At 36.7% G+C, this 18850-nt stretch overlaps 1 protein-coding gene and 1 pseudogene across 1 annotated transcript in view; one reads left to right on the top strand and one right to left on the bottom strand.

Moving 5' to 3' along the window:
• TEX11 (testis expressed 11) overlaps window positions 1-18850 on the top strand; it is a 382668-nt gene that overhangs the window by 295883 nt on the left and 67935 nt on the right. The gene's annotated exons all lie outside the window — the stretch shown is intronic.
• Window positions 18249-18835, bottom strand: LOC118918938 (60S ribosomal protein L9-like; annotated as a pseudogene).

Raw genomic sequence — 18850 nt, 5'->3', positions numbered from 1 at the left:
AGCCTCTCAGAATGTTCTAACCCTCCATGGTGTCCAGCCACACTAATCACCTAACCCCAATGCAATGTAGACTTTGTTCCCAGAGCATATCTCCAAGTCCTGGTGTGCATAATTCCTTAGTGCCTATCCCCTCCTGGTTCTATTCCTCTTCCTTCCACCTGTGGGCTGGGATTGTGGGAGGGCTGGGGTTCCTATCAATCATGGCTCTGCCACTTTGCTCTTTTTCTGTGTGCTCCTCTCTTCATCACCAGGTGTAGGTGGTCTGTTCTGCAGTTGTTTTTAGGGTTAGTTGTATTTTCTGTAGTTGCTTCCTTGACGTGTGCGTGAGAGGAGGTTTCTGCTTTGCCTTCCTACTCTGCCATCTTTTTTCCCCCTCTAGAATGAAATCCTGCCATTTTCAAAAACATAGATGAAACTGGAGGACATTATGCTAAGTGAAATGAGTCAGACAAAGACAAACAGTTTATTATCTAAGTTTATGTGGATTCTAATAAAACTGATCTCATAAAAACAAAGTAGATTGGTGGTTGCCAGGGGATGGAGGGTAGGGGAAATGTTTGATGTTTGTCCAAGAGTACAAACTTCCAATTAAAAGATGAATAAGTTTTGGGGACCCATGTACACCATCTTGACTGTGGTTAATAATACTGTATTGTATACTTGAATGTTGTTAAGAGAGTAGATCTTAAGTGTTTTCGCTACATAAAAAATGGTAATTATGTAAGATGATGGAAGTATTAACTAACTTTATTGTGACAATCATTTCACAATGTATTTATCATGTCATCACATTGTACACCTTAACTTATACAATATTGTATGTCAAATATGTCTCAATGAAGCTGGTAAAAATTCACCAATATATAAAAAGAATTATATAAGCAGAAAAGGGCAATTGGATACAACTCCAAGGAAGATAGATTATAAAATATTATTTAAAATGGATTTTATTTTAAAGTAGAATCTATAAATTAAGTAAACAAATGGGGTAGCATAATAGACTCTGTGTACTGGGAAATGTCTTAGTGCGGAAGATTCCAAGGCAGTTTTTTCTGGAGCATGTGAGCCAAATATTCCTCTTTTTCTAGAAACCTTTCTAGAACTGTTTCTGAACATTTGTTTTATTTTATTGTTTCGATTTTCTTCTTTGGAGACTTTGTATATGTTTTGGATCTCCTTTGCTTATCTTCCAAATCTTTCATTTCCTCTCTTTTTAAGTTTTTAATTTCCATTTTCATTTTTTGAACACAGGACAAAGGTTTATTTAACTAATTAATGAAGGAACTAGTTAGATGTTAAAACTTGTTCAAAGGAGAATTGAAACACAAACACACAAGAGCAATTAGGAAGTGAATTTACAAGTATATGCAAAACTGTGAATTGCCCTGTGTGTGTGAGGTGTTTTCCTAGTCCACAGCAAAGAAACCAAGGCCAAGAACCTCTCTCTACCAGATTTCACCTGTAGTACTTACAAATTTGAAGAAAGTCATCTCTTCTCAAGGTCCTCCAAATTTACTAAGGTTCCTAGTCTGATGTTCCTATCATGTTTACGTCCTCTGAGTCAGGTGCCAGAACAGTTCCTTCAGAGGGCTATGTATGCATTTGCTCCATGAAGTTCAGGTAAGATCAACCTTTGTCCTTATAAAAGTATGTTATCATACCTGGTTAAATGGCCATCATTCTCAAAAATGATACTCCATGTAAGGCCTTGATTGCAGAATTTCTCCACTTATATTCTGGTTAAAAATAAAAGGAGGACACATTCTTATAGGATCAATGCAAGTAACTATATTGCCATGAAAAATAGAGAGACAAAGTAAAAGTTTCTGAATTCAGTGAAGGGGTAGGATGCAGAGGATGTGAGTGAGAATCATATTTGTTCATTTTTTATTTATTTTATGAAAGCAGCATCGACTAAGTTCTTTTGAGCAACAAATAACTTAAAAAGAAAAATAATTTTGCCATATATTCAGAAAAGAACATCAATAATATTCAAATAAATAACCACAATAAAATTTCCCTCCTCCGTTTATGTAGTCACATGTAATTAGTGTTCTGCTGGATCTTGAGGTAGGGGTATGCCCTCATTAAGCTGTATCCTTCTAAACTCAAACAAAAACTGGAAATCCTCACTAAGTGTACTGGTATGGTCTCAAAATTGTCTATGTAGTATCAACTCAGAAACATGTGCCCAGGAATATTCTGACACATCAGTAATTTGAAATACCTTCTGCAGTCCTTTTTTTTTGAGATGATGAGACTGATGTTTGTTGAAGACACAAACTGGTGAGTAACTTACAGCAGAGCCTTCTGGCAAGCATCAGAGTAAAACAAAAACTATCTGTATATTACATAAATTTAATGGCTGTGATTAATTTAGCAAGGTAACCATTAATATCAGAATGGAGGAAGGTAAAATTCTCTGTTCAGCACAGTGCATAACTACTTCATAAGAGTTTTTTTTCTTAAGATATCATTAATATACAATGACATGAGCAACATTGTGGTTACTAGATTCCCCCCATTATCAAGTCTCCACCACATACCCCATTACAGTCACTGACCATCAGCATAGTAAGATGCTATAGAGTCACTACTTGTTTTCTCTGTGCTATACGGCCTTCTCCATGCCCCCACTACATTATGTGTGCTAATCATAATGCCTCTTAATCACCTTATCCCTCCCTTCCCACCCACTCTCCACAGTCCCTTTACCTTTGGTAACTGTTAGTCCATTCTTGGGTTCTGTGAGTCTGCTGCTCTTTTGTTCCTTCAGTTGTTGCTTTGTTGTCATGCTCCATAGATGAGTGATATCATTTAGTTCTTGTCTTTCTCCACATGACTTATTTCACTGAACACAATACCCTCTAGCTCCATCCATGTTGTTGCAAATAGTAGGATTTTTTTTCTTCTTATGGCTGAGTAATATCCACTGGGTATATGTACCACATCTTCTTTATCCATTCATCTACTGATGGACACTTAGGTTGTTTCCATATCTTGGCTATTGTAAATAGTGCTGTGATAGACATAGGGATACATATGTCTTTTCGAATGTAGGATCTTGTTTTCTTTGTGCAAATTCCAAGGAGTGGAATTCCTGGGTCAAGTAGTATTTCTACTTTTAGTTTTTTGAGGAACCTCCATATTGCTTTCCACAATGGTTGAACTAATTTACATTCTCACCAGCAGTGTAGGAGGGTTCCCCTTTCTCCACATCCTCACCAACATTTGTTGTTTGTCTTTTGGATGTTGGCCATCCTAACTGTTGTGAGGTGATATCTAATTGTGGTTTTAATTTGCATTTCTCTGATGATTAGCAATGTGGAACATTTTTTCATGTGCCTGTTGGCCATCTGAATTAATTCTTTGGAGAAGTGTCTGTTTACATCCTCTGGGAATTTTTTAATTGTGTAATTTGCTTTTGATTGTTGAGGTACATGAGCTCAATATATTTTGGATGTCAACCCCTTATTGGATATGTCATTTATGACTATATTCTCCCATACTATATGACACCTTTTTGTTCTACTGATGGTGTCCTTTGCTGTACAGATTTTTAGATTAATATAGTCCCACTTGTTCATTTTTGCTTTCGTTTCTCTTGCCCAGGAAAATATGTTCATGAAAAAGTTGCTCATCTTTATATTCAAGAGAGTTTTGCCTATATTTTCTTCTAAGAGTTTTAGGGTTTCATGACTTACATTCAGGTCTTTGATCCATTTGAACTTTACTTTTGTGTATGGAGTTAGACAATAATCCAGTTTCATTATCATACATGTACCTGTCCAGTTTTGCCAACACCAGTTGTTGAAGAGGTTGTCATTTCCCCATTGTATATCCATAGCTCCTTTATTATATAATAATTGACCATATGTGCCTGGGTTTATATCTGGACTCTCTAGTCTGTTCAGTTGATCTATGGGTCTGTTTTTGTGCCAGTACCAAATTGTCTTGATTACTGTGGCTTTGTAGGAGAGCTTGAAGTTGGGGAGTGTAATCCCCCCTGCTTTATTCTTCCTTCTCAGGATTGTTTTGGCTATTCAGGGTCTTTTGTGGTTCCACATGAGTTTAAGAACTATTTGTTCCAGTTCATTGAAGAATGCTGTCAGTATTTTAATAGTGATTGCATTGAATCTGTATATTGCTTTATGCAGGATGGCCATTTTGACAATATTAATTCTTCCTACCCAAGAGCATGGGATGAATTTCCATTTATTAATGTCCTCTAAATTTCTCTCAAGAGTATCTTGTGGTTTTTAGGGTATAGGTCTTTCACTTCCTTAGTTAGGTTTATTCCTAGGTATTTTATTCTTTTTGATGCAATTGTGAAAGGAGTTGTTTTCCTGATTTCTTTTTTTTTAATTTTTATAATAAGGTATTACTGATATACACTCTTATGAAGGTTTCTCCTGATTTCTCCTTCTGCTAGTTCATCATTAGTGTGTAGGAATGCAATTGATTTCTGTGTATTAGTTCTGTAGCCCACAACTTTGCTCAGTTCAGATATTAGTTCTAGTAGTTGTGGAGTGGATTCCTTAGGGATTTTTATATAAAATATCATGTCATCTGCAAACAGTGACAATTTAACTTCTTTCTTACAAGTCTGGATGCCTTTTATTTCTTTGTATTGTCTGAATGCTGTGGTTAGGACCTCCAGAACTATGTTGAATAAAAATGCGGAGAGTGGACATCCTTGTCTTGTTCCCAATTTTAGTAATGGGTTACTACATTCACCCGTTATCGTGTCCCCCCCATACCCCATTGTAGTCACTGCCCATCAGTGTAGTAAGATGCCAGAGTCACTATTTGCCTTCTCTGTGCTACCCTGTCTTCCCCCTATTCCCCACCACACCATCTCTGCCAATCATAATACCCCTGAATACCCTTCTCCCTCCCTCCCCACCCGCCCTCCCACACTCTTCCCCTTTGGTAACCTCTAGTCCATTCTTGGATTCTGTGAGTCTGTTGCTGTTTTGTTCCTTCAGTTTTGCTATGTTATACTCCACAAATGAGGGAAATCATTTGGTACTTGTCTTTCTCTGCCTGGCTTATTTCACTGAGCATAATATCCTCCAGCTCCATCCATGTTGTTGTAAATTGTAAAATTTGTTTTTTTCTTATTTCTGAGTAGTATTCCATTGTGTATAAGTGCCACACCTTCTTTATCCATTCATCTACTGATGGACACCTAGGTTGCTTCCATATCTTGGCTATTGTAAATAGTGCTGCAGTAAACATAGGATTGCATATGTCTTTTGAATCTGAGAATTTACATTCTTTGGGTAAATTTCTAGGAATGGAATTCTCGGGTCAAATGGTGTTTCTATTTTTAGTTTTTTGACGGACCTCCATATTGCTTTCCACAATGGTTGCATTAGCTTACATTCCCACCAGCAGTGTAGGAGGGTTCCCCTCTCTCCACATCCTCACCAGCATTTGTTGTTCTTAGTCTTTTCGATACTGGTCATCCTAACTGGTGTGAGGTGATATCTCATTGTGGTTTTAATTTGCATTTCCCTGATAATTAGTGATGTGGAGCATCTTTTCATGTTCCTAATGGCTATCTGAATTTCTTCTTTGGAGAATTATCTGTTCATATCCTCTGCCCATTTTTTAACCGGGTTATTTGCCTGTTGGGTGTTTAGGTGTGTGAGTTCTTTATATATTTTAGATGTTAACCCCTTGTCAGATATGTCATTTACAAATATATTCTCCCATACTATAGGATGCATTTTTGTTCTGTTGATGGTGTCCTTTCCTGTACAGAAGCTTTTAAGTTTGATGTAGTCCCATGTGTTCATTTCTGCTTTTGGTTCCCTTGACAAGATGTATTCAGAAAAAGGTGCTTATAATAATATTCAGGAGATTTTTGCCTATGTTATCTTCTGTGATTTTTAGAGTTTCATGATTTACATTCAGGTCTTTGATCCATTTCGAGTTTACTTTTGTTATGGAGTTAGACAATAATCCAGTTTCTTTCTCCTGCATGTAGGTGTCTGGTTTTGCCAACACCAGCTGTTGAAGAGGCTGTCATTTCCCCATTGTATGTCCATGACTCCTTTTTTGTATATTAATTGTCCATATATACTTGGGTTTATATCTGGGCTCTTTAGTCTGTTCCATTGGTCTTTGGGTCTGTGCTTGTGCCAGTACCAAATTGTCTTGATTACTGTGGCTTTGTAGTAGAGCTTGAAGTCAGGGAGTGTAATCCCCCCAGCTTTATTCTTCCTTGTCCAGATTGCTTTGTCTACTCAGGGTCTTTTGTCATTCAATATGAATTTTAGAATTATTTTCTCTAGTTCATTGAAGAATGCTGTTGGTATTTTCATAGGGATTTCATTGAATCTATAGATTGCTTTAGGCAGGTTGGCCATTTTGACAATATTAATTCTTCCTATCCATGAGGATGGGATGTGTTTCCATTTATTGGTATCTTCTTTAATTTCTCTCATCAGTGTCTTGTAGTTTTCAGGGCATAGATTTTCCACCTCTTTGGTTGGGTTTATTCCTAGGGATTTTATTATTTTTGATGCAATTGTGAATGGAATTGTTTTCCTGATTTCTCTTTCTGCTAGTTTATCATTAGTATATGGGAATGTAACAGATTTCTGTGTATTAATTTTGTATTCTGCAAATTTGGTGCATTCAGTTTTTAGTTCTAGTATGTTTTAGTGGATTCTTAAGGGTTTTTTATGTACAATGTCATGTCATCTGCAAACAGTGACAGTTTAACTCTTCCTTACCAATCTGGATGCCTTTTATTTATTTGTGTTGTCTTATTACTGTGGCTAGGACCTCCAGTGTTTCGTGGAATAAAAGGGGGTAGATCAGGCAACCTTGTCTTGTTCCCAATCGTAAAGGAAGAGCTTTCAGTTTTTTGCTTTTAATTATGGTGGTGGCTATGGGTTTGTCTTATATGGCCTTTAGTATATTGATATCCTTGCCCTCTATACTCATTTTGTTGAGAGTTTTTATCGTGAATGGATGTTGAGTTTTGGTGAATGCTTTTTCAGCATCTATGGAGATGATCATGTGGTTTTTATTATTCTTTTTGTTGATGTGGTAGATGATGTTGATGGATTTTCGTATATTGTACCATCCTTGCATCCCTGGAATAAATCCTACTTGATCTTGATGGATGATCTGTTTTATGTATTTTTCAATTTGCTCTGCTACTAATTTGTTGAGTATTTTTGCATCTATGCTCATCAGGGATATTGGTCTATAATATTCTTTTTTGTGGTGTCTTTGCCTGTTTGGTATTAGAGTGATGGTGGCCTCATAGTATGAGTTTGGGAGTATTCCCTCCTCTTCTACTTTTTGGAAAACTTTAAGAAGGATGGTTATTAGGTCTTCACTAAATGTTTGATAAAATTCAGTGGTGAAGCCATCTATCTGGTCCAGGGGTTTTGTTCTTATGTAACTTTTTGATTACCAATTCAATTTTGTTGATGGTAATTTTAACCTTGGCCGAAAGTATTCATCAAGTGTCATTACTGAAAGTCTTAACAGTTATGGCAAACATGGCAAACCTCCTGAGAACTTTAAAACAAAACCCATCATTGCTTTTCTACCAGCAGAAATGCAGTTCATGTGACAGGGCAGAGGATTGTCTATTTTTTCATATATCATATATTTATGTATTATGACATCTCAGGTGAGAACTGGAAGGATCATTCTAATTTATCCAATTGTAGTATATAGAAGCTACCATTTATCAAGGCTCATGTTGGATTATAAATAATTTTTTTCTGTTCATCTGTACACACCAAAACTAGGATTAATTTATTATTCCTTCAGTGGGCAGTCTTTGCTTGGTCCCTCCATTTGGCTTAATAACTAGTAATTAGTCATGGGTTGCTTTTGGATGAGAGATTAGTCCTCAATGAATAAGGAATTCTCAGAGATGATAGTTTTGAGAATAGCCAAGAGAAAAGGCAACTGGAGCTGAGCCATGGGCACATTAAACAAAATGACAAAACTTGAATGGATTTTCTAATGTACATTTTAGACCAAGACTGAAGCCACAGAGATATGAAAGCCTGAATTTAGGAAATTTTCCCCAAAGGAAATTAAACAATTATCAGGAGATACCCTAATATCTTTAGTAGAAGTTGCTCCTAAAAATCTTCACTTTTGTCAGCATTCCATTTGAATTATGCTTCACAGGCAGCATAAGCTTACTCTAATAATACAAAGCAAAGCCCTAATAGCAGTGAGTAGGGACTTTGGTTATAGGGTCATGGAGTCACTGAAGAAATTTAGTAGGGGTCACAGTTTCAGCAGACACGTCTGTGATGAAGTTATGCTTAGTGAAGTAAGTCAGAGAAAAAAACATTTGCTATATGATTTCACTTATATGTAGAATCTAAAGTTTCTTCAAAAAGTATTCTGAAGAAAACTGCCCCAAAGAGAATCTAAATAATCCTATGTAGAGTACTTTGCTAGTCCAAATGTGTTAAAGAAATCTATCTTTAAATACCTTCCCACAAAGAAAATTGCTTCACTTTTATAAATTCTTCTGGAAAAATAATAACAATCCTATAAAAAATATCTCTTATAGAAAATAGAGAAGGAGGTGCTATGTTGATTTTATGAGATCAGCATGACTCTAATGACAAATTCTGAGGAGGGCATTTCAGAAAAAGAAAAATACAGGTCAGTATCTTAAAATAATAGATGCAAAAATAGTAAAGAAATTTTTAGAAAATTGAATCCAACAATTTATGAAAAGGATAATGTATCATAACCAAGTAGGGTTTATCCCAAGAATTCAGCAACAACAAATACACACACAATGGTTTTCCATATATGTTTCATTTTAAATAAAGTTTTTCTTTAATGAATTTGGTATGGTTTCTGGATACAATTCAGTACACAAAATTAATTATATTTCTGTGTGCCAGCAAGAAATAACTGGAAAATGAACTTTCAAAATACCTTTTTCAATAGCATCAAAACCCATCAAATGCCTAGTAATCAGTTTAGTGAAAGATGCAGAAGACCTCTACACTGGAAACTATAAAACATAGACATTGCCTAGAGAAAATTTTAAAGGCCTAAGTGAAGATATAGACCATGTTCATAGACTAGAAAACTTAATATTGTTAAGATGTCAATTTTCCCAATTTGATCTATAGATTCAAAATAATCCCAGTGAAAATTGCAGCTGATTTACTTGTGGAAATTGAGGAGATTGTATTAAAATTTCTATAGAGATGCAAAGAACAGTCTTGGAAAAAATGAGTTTAAGGACTTACACCACAGAATAGTGTGTCCAAAAGGAGAGTCCAGAAATAGTTTCACATGTGATCATTTTATTTATGACAAAGGTACCCAGTGCTATTCAGCAGGGAAGATTTTCTTTTTTAAACAAATAGTGCTGGAGCAATTAGATATCCATGTGGAAAACAATGAACCATGACCCTTCTGTCATATCATATGGAAAGATTGATTTGAGATGGATCATGGTGAAAGGTACAACAATAAGGTTTCTACAAAGAAATGTAAGAGACTATATATCTTTATGACCTTGGAGATATAAAAAAATTAACAACTATAAAAGAAAATATTGATAAAGTAGATTTAATTACAACTGAGAATTTCAGTTTGTCAAAGATACCATTGAGATAAGAAAAGGCAATTCATAGACAGGAAGAAGGTATGTCAATACATAAGTGTGACAAATTCCAGAATATATTAAAAACTCTTAAAACTCAACAAGAAAAGACAGCCCAGTAAAAAATGGTCAAAAGAACTGAAGAGGAACTTCACAAAAGAGGATGTCAGTAAGCAAAGGAAAAGATGCTCAACGTAATTCCTCATCATAAATTCAGATTAAGACCACAATGAGAGATCAGTGCACACTCACTAAAATGGCTACAATTAATATACCAGGTGTTATGAAGGATGGGATGCAACCGGAGCTGTGATAAATTGCTGGTGAAAATGTGAGTTGGTGCAACCACTTTGGAAAACTGGTAGTATCTATTAAACTAAACATAAATAAATTGTGTATGTTCATGCAATGAACTACACTACAAAGCAATAAAAGGAATGAACTTCTGACACATACAAAAATATAGATGAATATCACAAATACTGTCATAAGCTAAAGAAGTCAGGCTCAAATGAATGTTACACAGAATATAATTCTAAAAACAGCTTTATTGAGATATCATTCACATGCCATACAATTCATATATTAAAGTGTATAATTCAGTAGATTTTAGTATATTCACAGATATATGCAACCATTAACATTCCATTGCCTCAGAAAGGTACCCCTGCCCTTTACATATCAAACCTCCATCTCTGCTATCCCCTTAAGAATCCTAAGCAACCACTAATCTACTGTGTGTCTCTATAGATTTGCATTGTTGGACATTTCATATAAATTGAATCATATAATATGTGGACTTTTGTGACTGGCTTCTTTCAGTTAGCATATTTTCAAGGTTCATACAAGTTGTGCATGTATCAATACTTTATTCTTTTTTATGGTCAAATAATATTCCATTGTATGAATATACTGCATGTTATCCATTCATTAGTTGATAGTTGAAGTGTTTCCATCTTTTGGCTATTAGAAATAATGCAGCTGTAAACATTTGTGTGCAAGTTTTTGTGTGGATCATGTTTTCGTTTCTCCTGGGTATATAGCTAGGTCATATATGTTAACTATAGGTATAATCATTCAAGGATCTTCCAGACTAGTTTCCAAAGTGGCTGCACCATTTTATATTGTCAACAGTAGTGTATGAGGCTTGTGATTTCTCCACCTCCATGCCAATACTTGTATTATCTTACTTTTTTATTCTAGCAATCCTAGTGAATGTATAGTGATATCCTGGTGTAGTTTTGGTTTTGATTTACTGATGACTGATTTTCCTGATAACTAATACCATTGAGAATCTTTTCATACGTTTATTGACCATTTGTATGTCTCTTTGGAGAGACATCTGTTTAGACTTTTCGCCCAATTTTTAATTGGGTTATCTTTTTTATTATTAAATTGTAAGAGTCTTTTACATATTCTAGATACAAGTACCTGATCAGATATATGACTTGCAAATATTTTCTCCCATTCTGTGGGTTTCCTTTTCCCTATTTTGGTAATGCTCTTTGATGCATAAATTTTTTTAACTTTAATGAAAATAGTTTCTCTATTTTTCTTTTGTTGCTCATGTTTTTGGTATCATACCTTAGAATCAACTGCCAAATCCAAAGTCATGAATATTTGCTCCTATGTTTTCTTCTAAAGAATTTTTTTGGTATCATTAATCTACAATTACATGAAGAACATTATGTTCATTATGCTCCTCCCTTCACCAAGTCCCCCCACAAACCCCATTACAGTCACTGTCCATCAGCGTAGTTAAGACGCTGTAGAGTCACTACTTGTCTTCTCTGTGTTGCACAGCCCTCCCTGTGCCTCTGCCCACATTATACATGCTATTCGTAGTGTCCCCTTTCTTCTCCCCCACCCATTATCACGCCCTTCCCACCCATCCACCCCAGTCCCTTTCCCTTTGGTAACTGTTATTCCATTCTTAGGTTCTGTGATTCTGCTGCTGTTTTGTTCCTTCAGTTTTTCTTTGTACTTACACTCCACATATGAGTGAAATCATTTGGTACTTGTCTTTCTCCACCTGGCTTATTTCATTGAGGATAATACCCTCTAGCTCCATCCATGTTGTTGCAAATGGTAGGATCTGTTTTCTTCTTATGGCTGAGTAATATTCCATTGTGTATATATACCACATCTTCTTTATCCATTCATCTACTGATAGACATTTAGGTTGCTTCCATATCTTGGCTACTGTAAATAGTGCAGTGAAAAACATAGGGGTACATCTCTCTTTTTCAAACTGGAGTGCTACATTCTTAGGATAAATTCCTAGAAGTGGAATTCCTGGGTCAAATAGTATTTCTATTTTGAGCATTCTGAGGAACCTCCATACTGCTTTCCACAATGGTTGAACTAATTTACATTCCCACCAGCAGTGTAGGAGGGTTCTCCTTTCTCCACAACCTCGCCAACATTTGTTGTTGTTGGTCTTTTCAATGATGGCGATCCTTACTGGTGTGAGGTGATATCTCATTGTGGTTTTAATTTGCATTTCTCTGATGATTAGCGATGTGGAGCATCTTTTCATGTGCCTGTTAGCCATCTGGATTTCTTCTTTAGAGAACTGTCTATTCAGCTCCTCTGCCCATTATTTAATTGGGTTATTTGCTTCTTGTTTGTTGAGGTGTGTGAGCTCTTTATATATTTTGGATATCAACCCTTTATCGGATCTGTCATTGATAAATATGTTCTCCCATACTGTAGGATAGCTTTTTGTTCTATTGATGGTGTCCTTTACTGTACAGAAGCTTTTTAGCTTGATACAGTCCCACTTGTTCATTTTTGCCTTCATTTCCCTAGCCCGGGGAGATATGTTCATGAGGAAGTCACTCATGTTTATGTCCATGAGATTTTTGCCTATGTTTTTTTCTAAGAGTTTTTTGGTTTCATGACTTACATTCAGGTCTTTGATCCATTTCGAATTTACTTTTGTGTATAGGGTTAGACAGTGATCCAGTTTCATTCTCTTACATGTAGCTGTCCAGTTTTGCCACCACCAACTATTGAAGATGATGTCATTTCCCCATTGTATGTCCATGGCTCCTTTATCGTATATTAATTGACCATGTATGTTTGGGTTAATGTCTGGAGTTTCTATTCTGTTCCACTGGTCTGTGGCTCTGTTCTTGTGCCAATACCAAATTGTATTGATTACTGTGGCTTTGTAGTAGAGCTTGAAGTTGGGGAGCGAGATCCCCCCCACTTTATTCTTCCTTCTCAGGATTGCTTTGGCTATTCAGCGTCTTAGGTGTTTCCATATGAATTTTTGAACTATTTGTTCCAGTTCGTTGAAGAATGCTGTTGGTAATTTGATAGGGATTGCATTGAATCTGTAGATTGCTTTGGGCAGGATGGCCATTTGAACAATATTAATTCTTCCTAGCCAGGAGCATGGGATGAGTTTCCATTTGCTAGTGTCCTCCTTAATTTTGCTTAAGAGTGTCTTATAGTTTTCAGGGTATAGGTTTTTCACTTCCTTGGTTAAGTTTATTCCTAGGTATTTTATTCTTTTTGGTGCTATTGTGAATGGAATTGTTTTCCTGATTTCTCTTTCTATTAGTTCATTGTTAATGTGTAGGAAAGCCACAGATTTCTGTGTGTTAATTTTGTATCCTGCAACTTTGCTGAATTCCGATATTAGTTTGAGTAGTTTTGGAGTGGAGTCTTTAGGGTTTTTTATGTACAATATCATGTCATCTGCAAATAGTGACAGTTTGACTTCTTCTTTACCAATCTGGATTCCTTGTATTTCTTTGTTTTGTCTAATTGCCATGGCTAGGACCTCCAGTACTATGTTGAATAATAGTGGGGAGAGTGGTCATCCCTGTCTTGTTCCTGATCTTAGAGGAAAAGCTTTCAGCTTCTCCCTGTTCAGTATGATTTTGGCTGTTGGTTTGTCATATATGGCCTTTATTACATTGAGGTAGTTTCCCTGTGTGCCCATTTTGTTGAGAGTTTTTGTCATGAATGGATGTTGAATTTTGTCGAATGCTTTTTCAGCATCTATGGAGATAATCATGTGGTTTTTGTCCTTTTTGTTGATGTGCTGGATGATGTTGATGGGTTTTCAAATGTTCTACTAACCTTGCATCCCTGGGATGAATCCCACTTGGTCTGGTGTATGATACTCTTGATGTATTTTTGAATTCGGTTTGGTACTATTTTGTTGAGTATTTTTGCATCTATGTTCATCAGGGATATTGGTCTGTAAATTTTCTTTTTTTGAGGGGTCTTTGCCTGGTTTTGGTGTTAGGGTGATGTTGTGTTCATAGAATGAGTTTGGGAGTATTCCCTCCTCTTCTATTTTTTGGAAAACTTTAAGGAGAATGGGTATTATGTCTTCTATGTATGTCTGATGAAATTCCATGGTAAATCCATCTGCCCTGGGGGTTTTGCTCTTGGGTAGTTTTTAAATTACTGGTTCAGTTTCATTGCTGGTAATTGGTCTGTTTAGATTTTCTGTATCTTCCTTGCTCAGTCTTGGAAGGTTGTGTTTTTCTAGGAAGTTGTCTATTTCTTCTAGGTTTTCCAGCTTGTTAGCCTATAACGGTTTTCATAGTATTCTCTAATAATTCTTTGTATTTCTCTGGGGTCTGTCGTGATTTTTCCTTTCTCGTTTCTGATTCTGTTGATGTGTGTAGATTCTCTTTCTCTCTTAATAAGTCTGGCTAGAGGCTTATCTATGGTGTTTATTTTCTCAAAGAACCATCTCTTGGTTTCATTGATTTTTCTATATGTTTTATTCTTCTCAATTTTATTTATTTCTTCTCTGATCTTTATTATGTCCCTCTTTCTCCTGACTTTAGGCCTCATTTGTTCTTCTTTTTCTAACTTTGATAATTGTGACTTTAGACTATTCATTTGTGATTGTTCATCCTTCTTTAAATATGCCTGGATTGCTATATACTTTCCTCTTAAAACTGTTTTCTTTGCGTCCCACAGTAGTTGGGGCTTTGTGTTTTGTTGTCATTTGTTTCCATATATTGCCTGATCTCTGTTTCAATTTGTTCATTGATCCATTGATTATTTCGGAGCATGTTGTTAAGCCTCCATGTGTTTGTGAGCCTTTTTGCTTTCTTTGTACAATTTATTTCTAGTTTTATACCTTTGTGGTCTGAGAAGTTGGTTGGTAGAATTTCACTCTTCTTGAATTTACTAAGGCTCTTTTTGTGGCCTAGTATGTGGTCTATTCTGGAGAAAGTTCCATGTGCTCTTGAGAAGAATGTTTATCCTGTTGCTTTTGGGTGTAGGGTTCTGTAGATGTCTGTTAGTTCCATCTTTTCTAATGTGTTGTTCGGTGCCTCCGTGTCCTTCCTTATTTTCTGTCTGGTGTATCTGTCCTTTGGAGTGAGTGGTGTGTTGAAGTCTCCCAAAATGAATACATTGCATTCTATTTCCTCCTTTAATTCTGTTAGCATTTGTTTCACATATGTTGGTGCTCCTGTATTGGGTACACATGTATTTATAATGTTTATATCTTCTTGTTGGACTGAGCCCTTTATCATTATGTAATGTCCTTCTTTATCTCTTGTTACTTTCTTTGTTTTGACGTCTATTTTGTCTGATACTAGTACTGCAACGCCTGCTTTTTTCTCTCTGTTGTTTACATGAAATATATTTTTCCATCCCTTGACTTTTAGTCTGTGCATGTCTTTGGGTTTGAGGTGTGTCTCTTATAAGCAGTATGTTATGGGTCTTGCTTTTTTATCCATTCTTTTACTCTGTGTCTTTTTATTGTGCATTCAGTCTATTTACATTTAGGGTGATTATTGAAAGATATGTACTTATTGCTCTTGCTCGCTTCAGATTCGTGGTTACCAAAGGTTCGAGGTTAGCTTCTTTACTATCTTACTATCTAACTTAACTCACTTACTGAGCTATTATAAACACAGTCTGATGATTCTTTATTTCTCCCCCTTCCTATTCCTCCTCCTGCATTCTTTATATGCCAAGTGTTGTATTTTGTGCTCCTTTGTGTTTCTTTTGACTGCTTTTGTGGGTAGTTGATTTCATTTTTTTGCCTTTAGTTAGTATTTGGTTGGTCTGCTTGTTTGGTGTGATTTTATTTTCTCTGGTGACATCTAGTTAGCCTGAGGAGTGCTTCTATCTAGAACAGTCCCTCTAGAATACACTGTAGAGGTGGTTTGTGGGAGACAAATTCCCTCAACTTTTGCTTTTCTGGGAATTGTTTAATGCCTCCTTCATATTTAAATGATAATTCTGCTGGATACAGTATTCTTGGTTCAAGGCCCTTCTGTTTCATTGCATTAAATATATCATGCCATTCACTTCTGGCCTGTAAGGTTTCCATTGAGAAGTCTGATGATAGCATGATGGGTTTTCATTTGTAGCTGACCTTTTTTCTCTGTCTGGCTGCATTTAATACTCTGTCCTTGTCCTTGATCGTTGCCATTTTAATTATTATGTGTCTTTGTGTTGTCCTCCTTTGGTCCCTTCTGTTGGGAGTTCTGTGTGCTTCCGTGGTCTGAGAGACTGTTTCCTCCCACAGTTTGTTTAAGTTTTCAGCAATTATTTCTTCAAAGACACTTTCTATCCCTTTTTCTCTCTTCTTCTTCTTCTTCTGATACCCCTATAATGTGGATATTGTTCCTTTTGAATTTGTCACATAGTTCTCTTAATATTATTTCATTCCTGGAGATCCTTTTATCTCTCTCTGTGTCAGCTTCTCTGCATTCCATTTCTCTGATTTCTATTCCATTAACAGCCTCCTGCACCTTATCCATTCTGCTTTTAGTCCTTCCAGAGATTGTTTTATTTCTGTGTTCTTCCCCCAACTTTATCCATTAGCTTTTGCATTTTTCTCTGAAGTTCTATCAGCATGGTTATGGCCTTTAATTTGAATTCTTTTTCAGCAAGATTGGTAAAATCTATCTCTCCACGTTCCCTCTCATTGCATGTCTGTGTTTTTCTTGTCTGTGTCAAATTCTTCTGCCTTTTCATGGCGATAGAGGTAGTCATATGCAGTTGGCATGTGTGTCAGCTTGGAGAACAAAGTCCCTTCCTGCTTGCCTGTCACCTTCCCCCCTCTTTGAGAATGACTACCCTTAGCAGCTTGTGCTGGGCATCTGCATGCCGATGGGGCCTCTGAGTCTGGCCCTAGTTGCTCCGGATGATGCTCTGCATGGCTGCTTTGATCGTGGCTGATCTCAGGCTGCTGTTCCACTATGGCGGTGCCGTGCTGGAAGTGGAATGGGCAAGAGGCTGTTTATTGCCCTGAGGGGCCTCAGAGCTGCATTGCCACCCAAGGGGTTAGGGCACCTGGAGTTCCCTGGGATTCCCAGCTGCTGAGCTGTTTGTGCTGGGATGCTTCCATCCAGCTATGAGATTCCTGTCCCTTTAAGACTTTCAAAAAGCACTCGCTTTTCTTTTGTCCTAGGGGCGTTGGCTGTGGGAACCCGCTCACAGGTTTTACTGTTCCATTTCCCTAGTATCCAGTGTGCCATGCACTGTGTCTGCGCTCCCGGTGCAGATGACTTGCCTGGGTATTTAGCCATCCTGGGCTCCCACTCCCTCCCCGCTCTGACTCCTCTCCTCCCGCCAGGGTGGCTGGGGTGGGGGGAGCGCTCAGGTCCCACCGGGCTGCGGCTTGTATCTTACCCCCTTCGTGAGGCGCTGGGTTCTCACAGGTGTAGATGTAGCCTAGCTGTTGTACTGTATCTTCTGATCTCTCTTTTAGGAATAGTTGTATTTGTTGTATTTATACAACCAAAAATATATATGGTTTGGGAGGAGATTTCCACTTCCCTACTCATGCGACCATCTTGGCTCCTCCCTTCTTCTAAAGAATTTTATTATTTTAGCTCTTCCATTTAGGTGTTTGAATAATTTTGATTTAATTTTCATACGTGCTAAGAGGCAAGGATCACATTCTTCATTCTTTTTCTCTATGGTTGTCCCAAAACCATTTATTAACAAAACTATTCTTCCCCCATTATATGTTTTAGCTTCCTTATGGAAAACTAGTTGGCCATAGACACATGGCTTTATTTCTAGGTTGCCCGTTCTATCCCACTGATATATACATCTATCTTTATGTCAGGACCACACTGTTTTGGTTATCATTGTTTTGTAGTAAGTTTTGAATTCAGGAAGTATTAGTCCTCCAAATTTGTTCTTTTTCAAGATTGTTTTGGCTATTCTGAATCCCTTGAATTTCCATATGTATTTTAAGATCAACGTGTCAATTTCTGAAAAAAGAAAAACGCCAGCTGGAATTCTGTTAGGGACTGTGTTGAATCTGTAGATCATTTTGGGGGGAGTATTGCTATCTTATTGTTAAATCTTCTAGTCCATGAATGTGGAGTATTTTTCCATTTATTTTACACCTTCTTTAATTTCTTTTAATGATGTTTTATAGTTTTTAGTGCACAAGTCCTACACTGCTTTTGTTTAATTTATTCCTAAGTACGTTATTGTTTTTCATGCTATTGTAAGTGGAATTGTTTTATTAATCTTATTATCAGTTTGCTCATTGCTAGTATACAGAAATGGAATTGATTATCAGTAAGGCTTTAATTGCATCTTTACAACACTACAAATAAGCCTAAGGAATCATCTGGCATCTTGCTGTTTCTGTAACTCTATAAGTTACATCTTATTTATCATCCTGCTGCGCTGTTCCTTTTTCAAAAACATAATTACCATATGAAAATTATCTGATATCCTTATTTTTAACTGTTGTGGCTTGCTGAATCAAAACAGCTGAATTTTTTACAAGTTCAGTGTCATTTCCATCGAGAATCAACTTTTTCTTTCTTTCTGGGCTTAAGATACTGAACAAGCAATGCCTCCTGGCCTCTTCCAAACCCTGCAGATGTATTTTTCGCTGAAGAGAATTTGAATTTCAACAAGAAAACCATTCTCCTGAATAACAGTGTTGATGGGGAAGTGAGCATACACAGACCACATCTTGTAACAGCAACCCAGCATAACACCCTTGATCATATTCTGTACATGACTACGGATAGTGTGAGCAGTGGCAAGTTCCTTTCTATTTCCCCACTATTTGTCAACCCAGAGCCTCTTCTTTTTCTTTCCAAGGAGACTGAGCTCTACATTGATGTGATTGAAGTCCCTTCACAGGGTTCCTCTGAGGCCCTTCACAATAACTGTGCATACCTTTAGAGTGATGTTGACATTTTCTAGAATGTCGACAGTCTGGTTGCTAAGAATGATCTTCATTCTCGCAGTAGATGT

The sequence above is a fragment of the Manis pentadactyla genome, chromosome X (assembly GCF_030020395.1).
Source record: "Manis pentadactyla isolate mManPen7 chromosome X, mManPen7.hap1, whole genome shotgun sequence".
Classification (NCBI taxonomy): domain Eukaryota; kingdom Metazoa; phylum Chordata; class Mammalia; order Pholidota; family Manidae; genus Manis; species Manis pentadactyla.
Note: the sequence above shows the minus strand (reverse complement) of the source record. Positions and strands in the feature narration are given on the sequence as shown.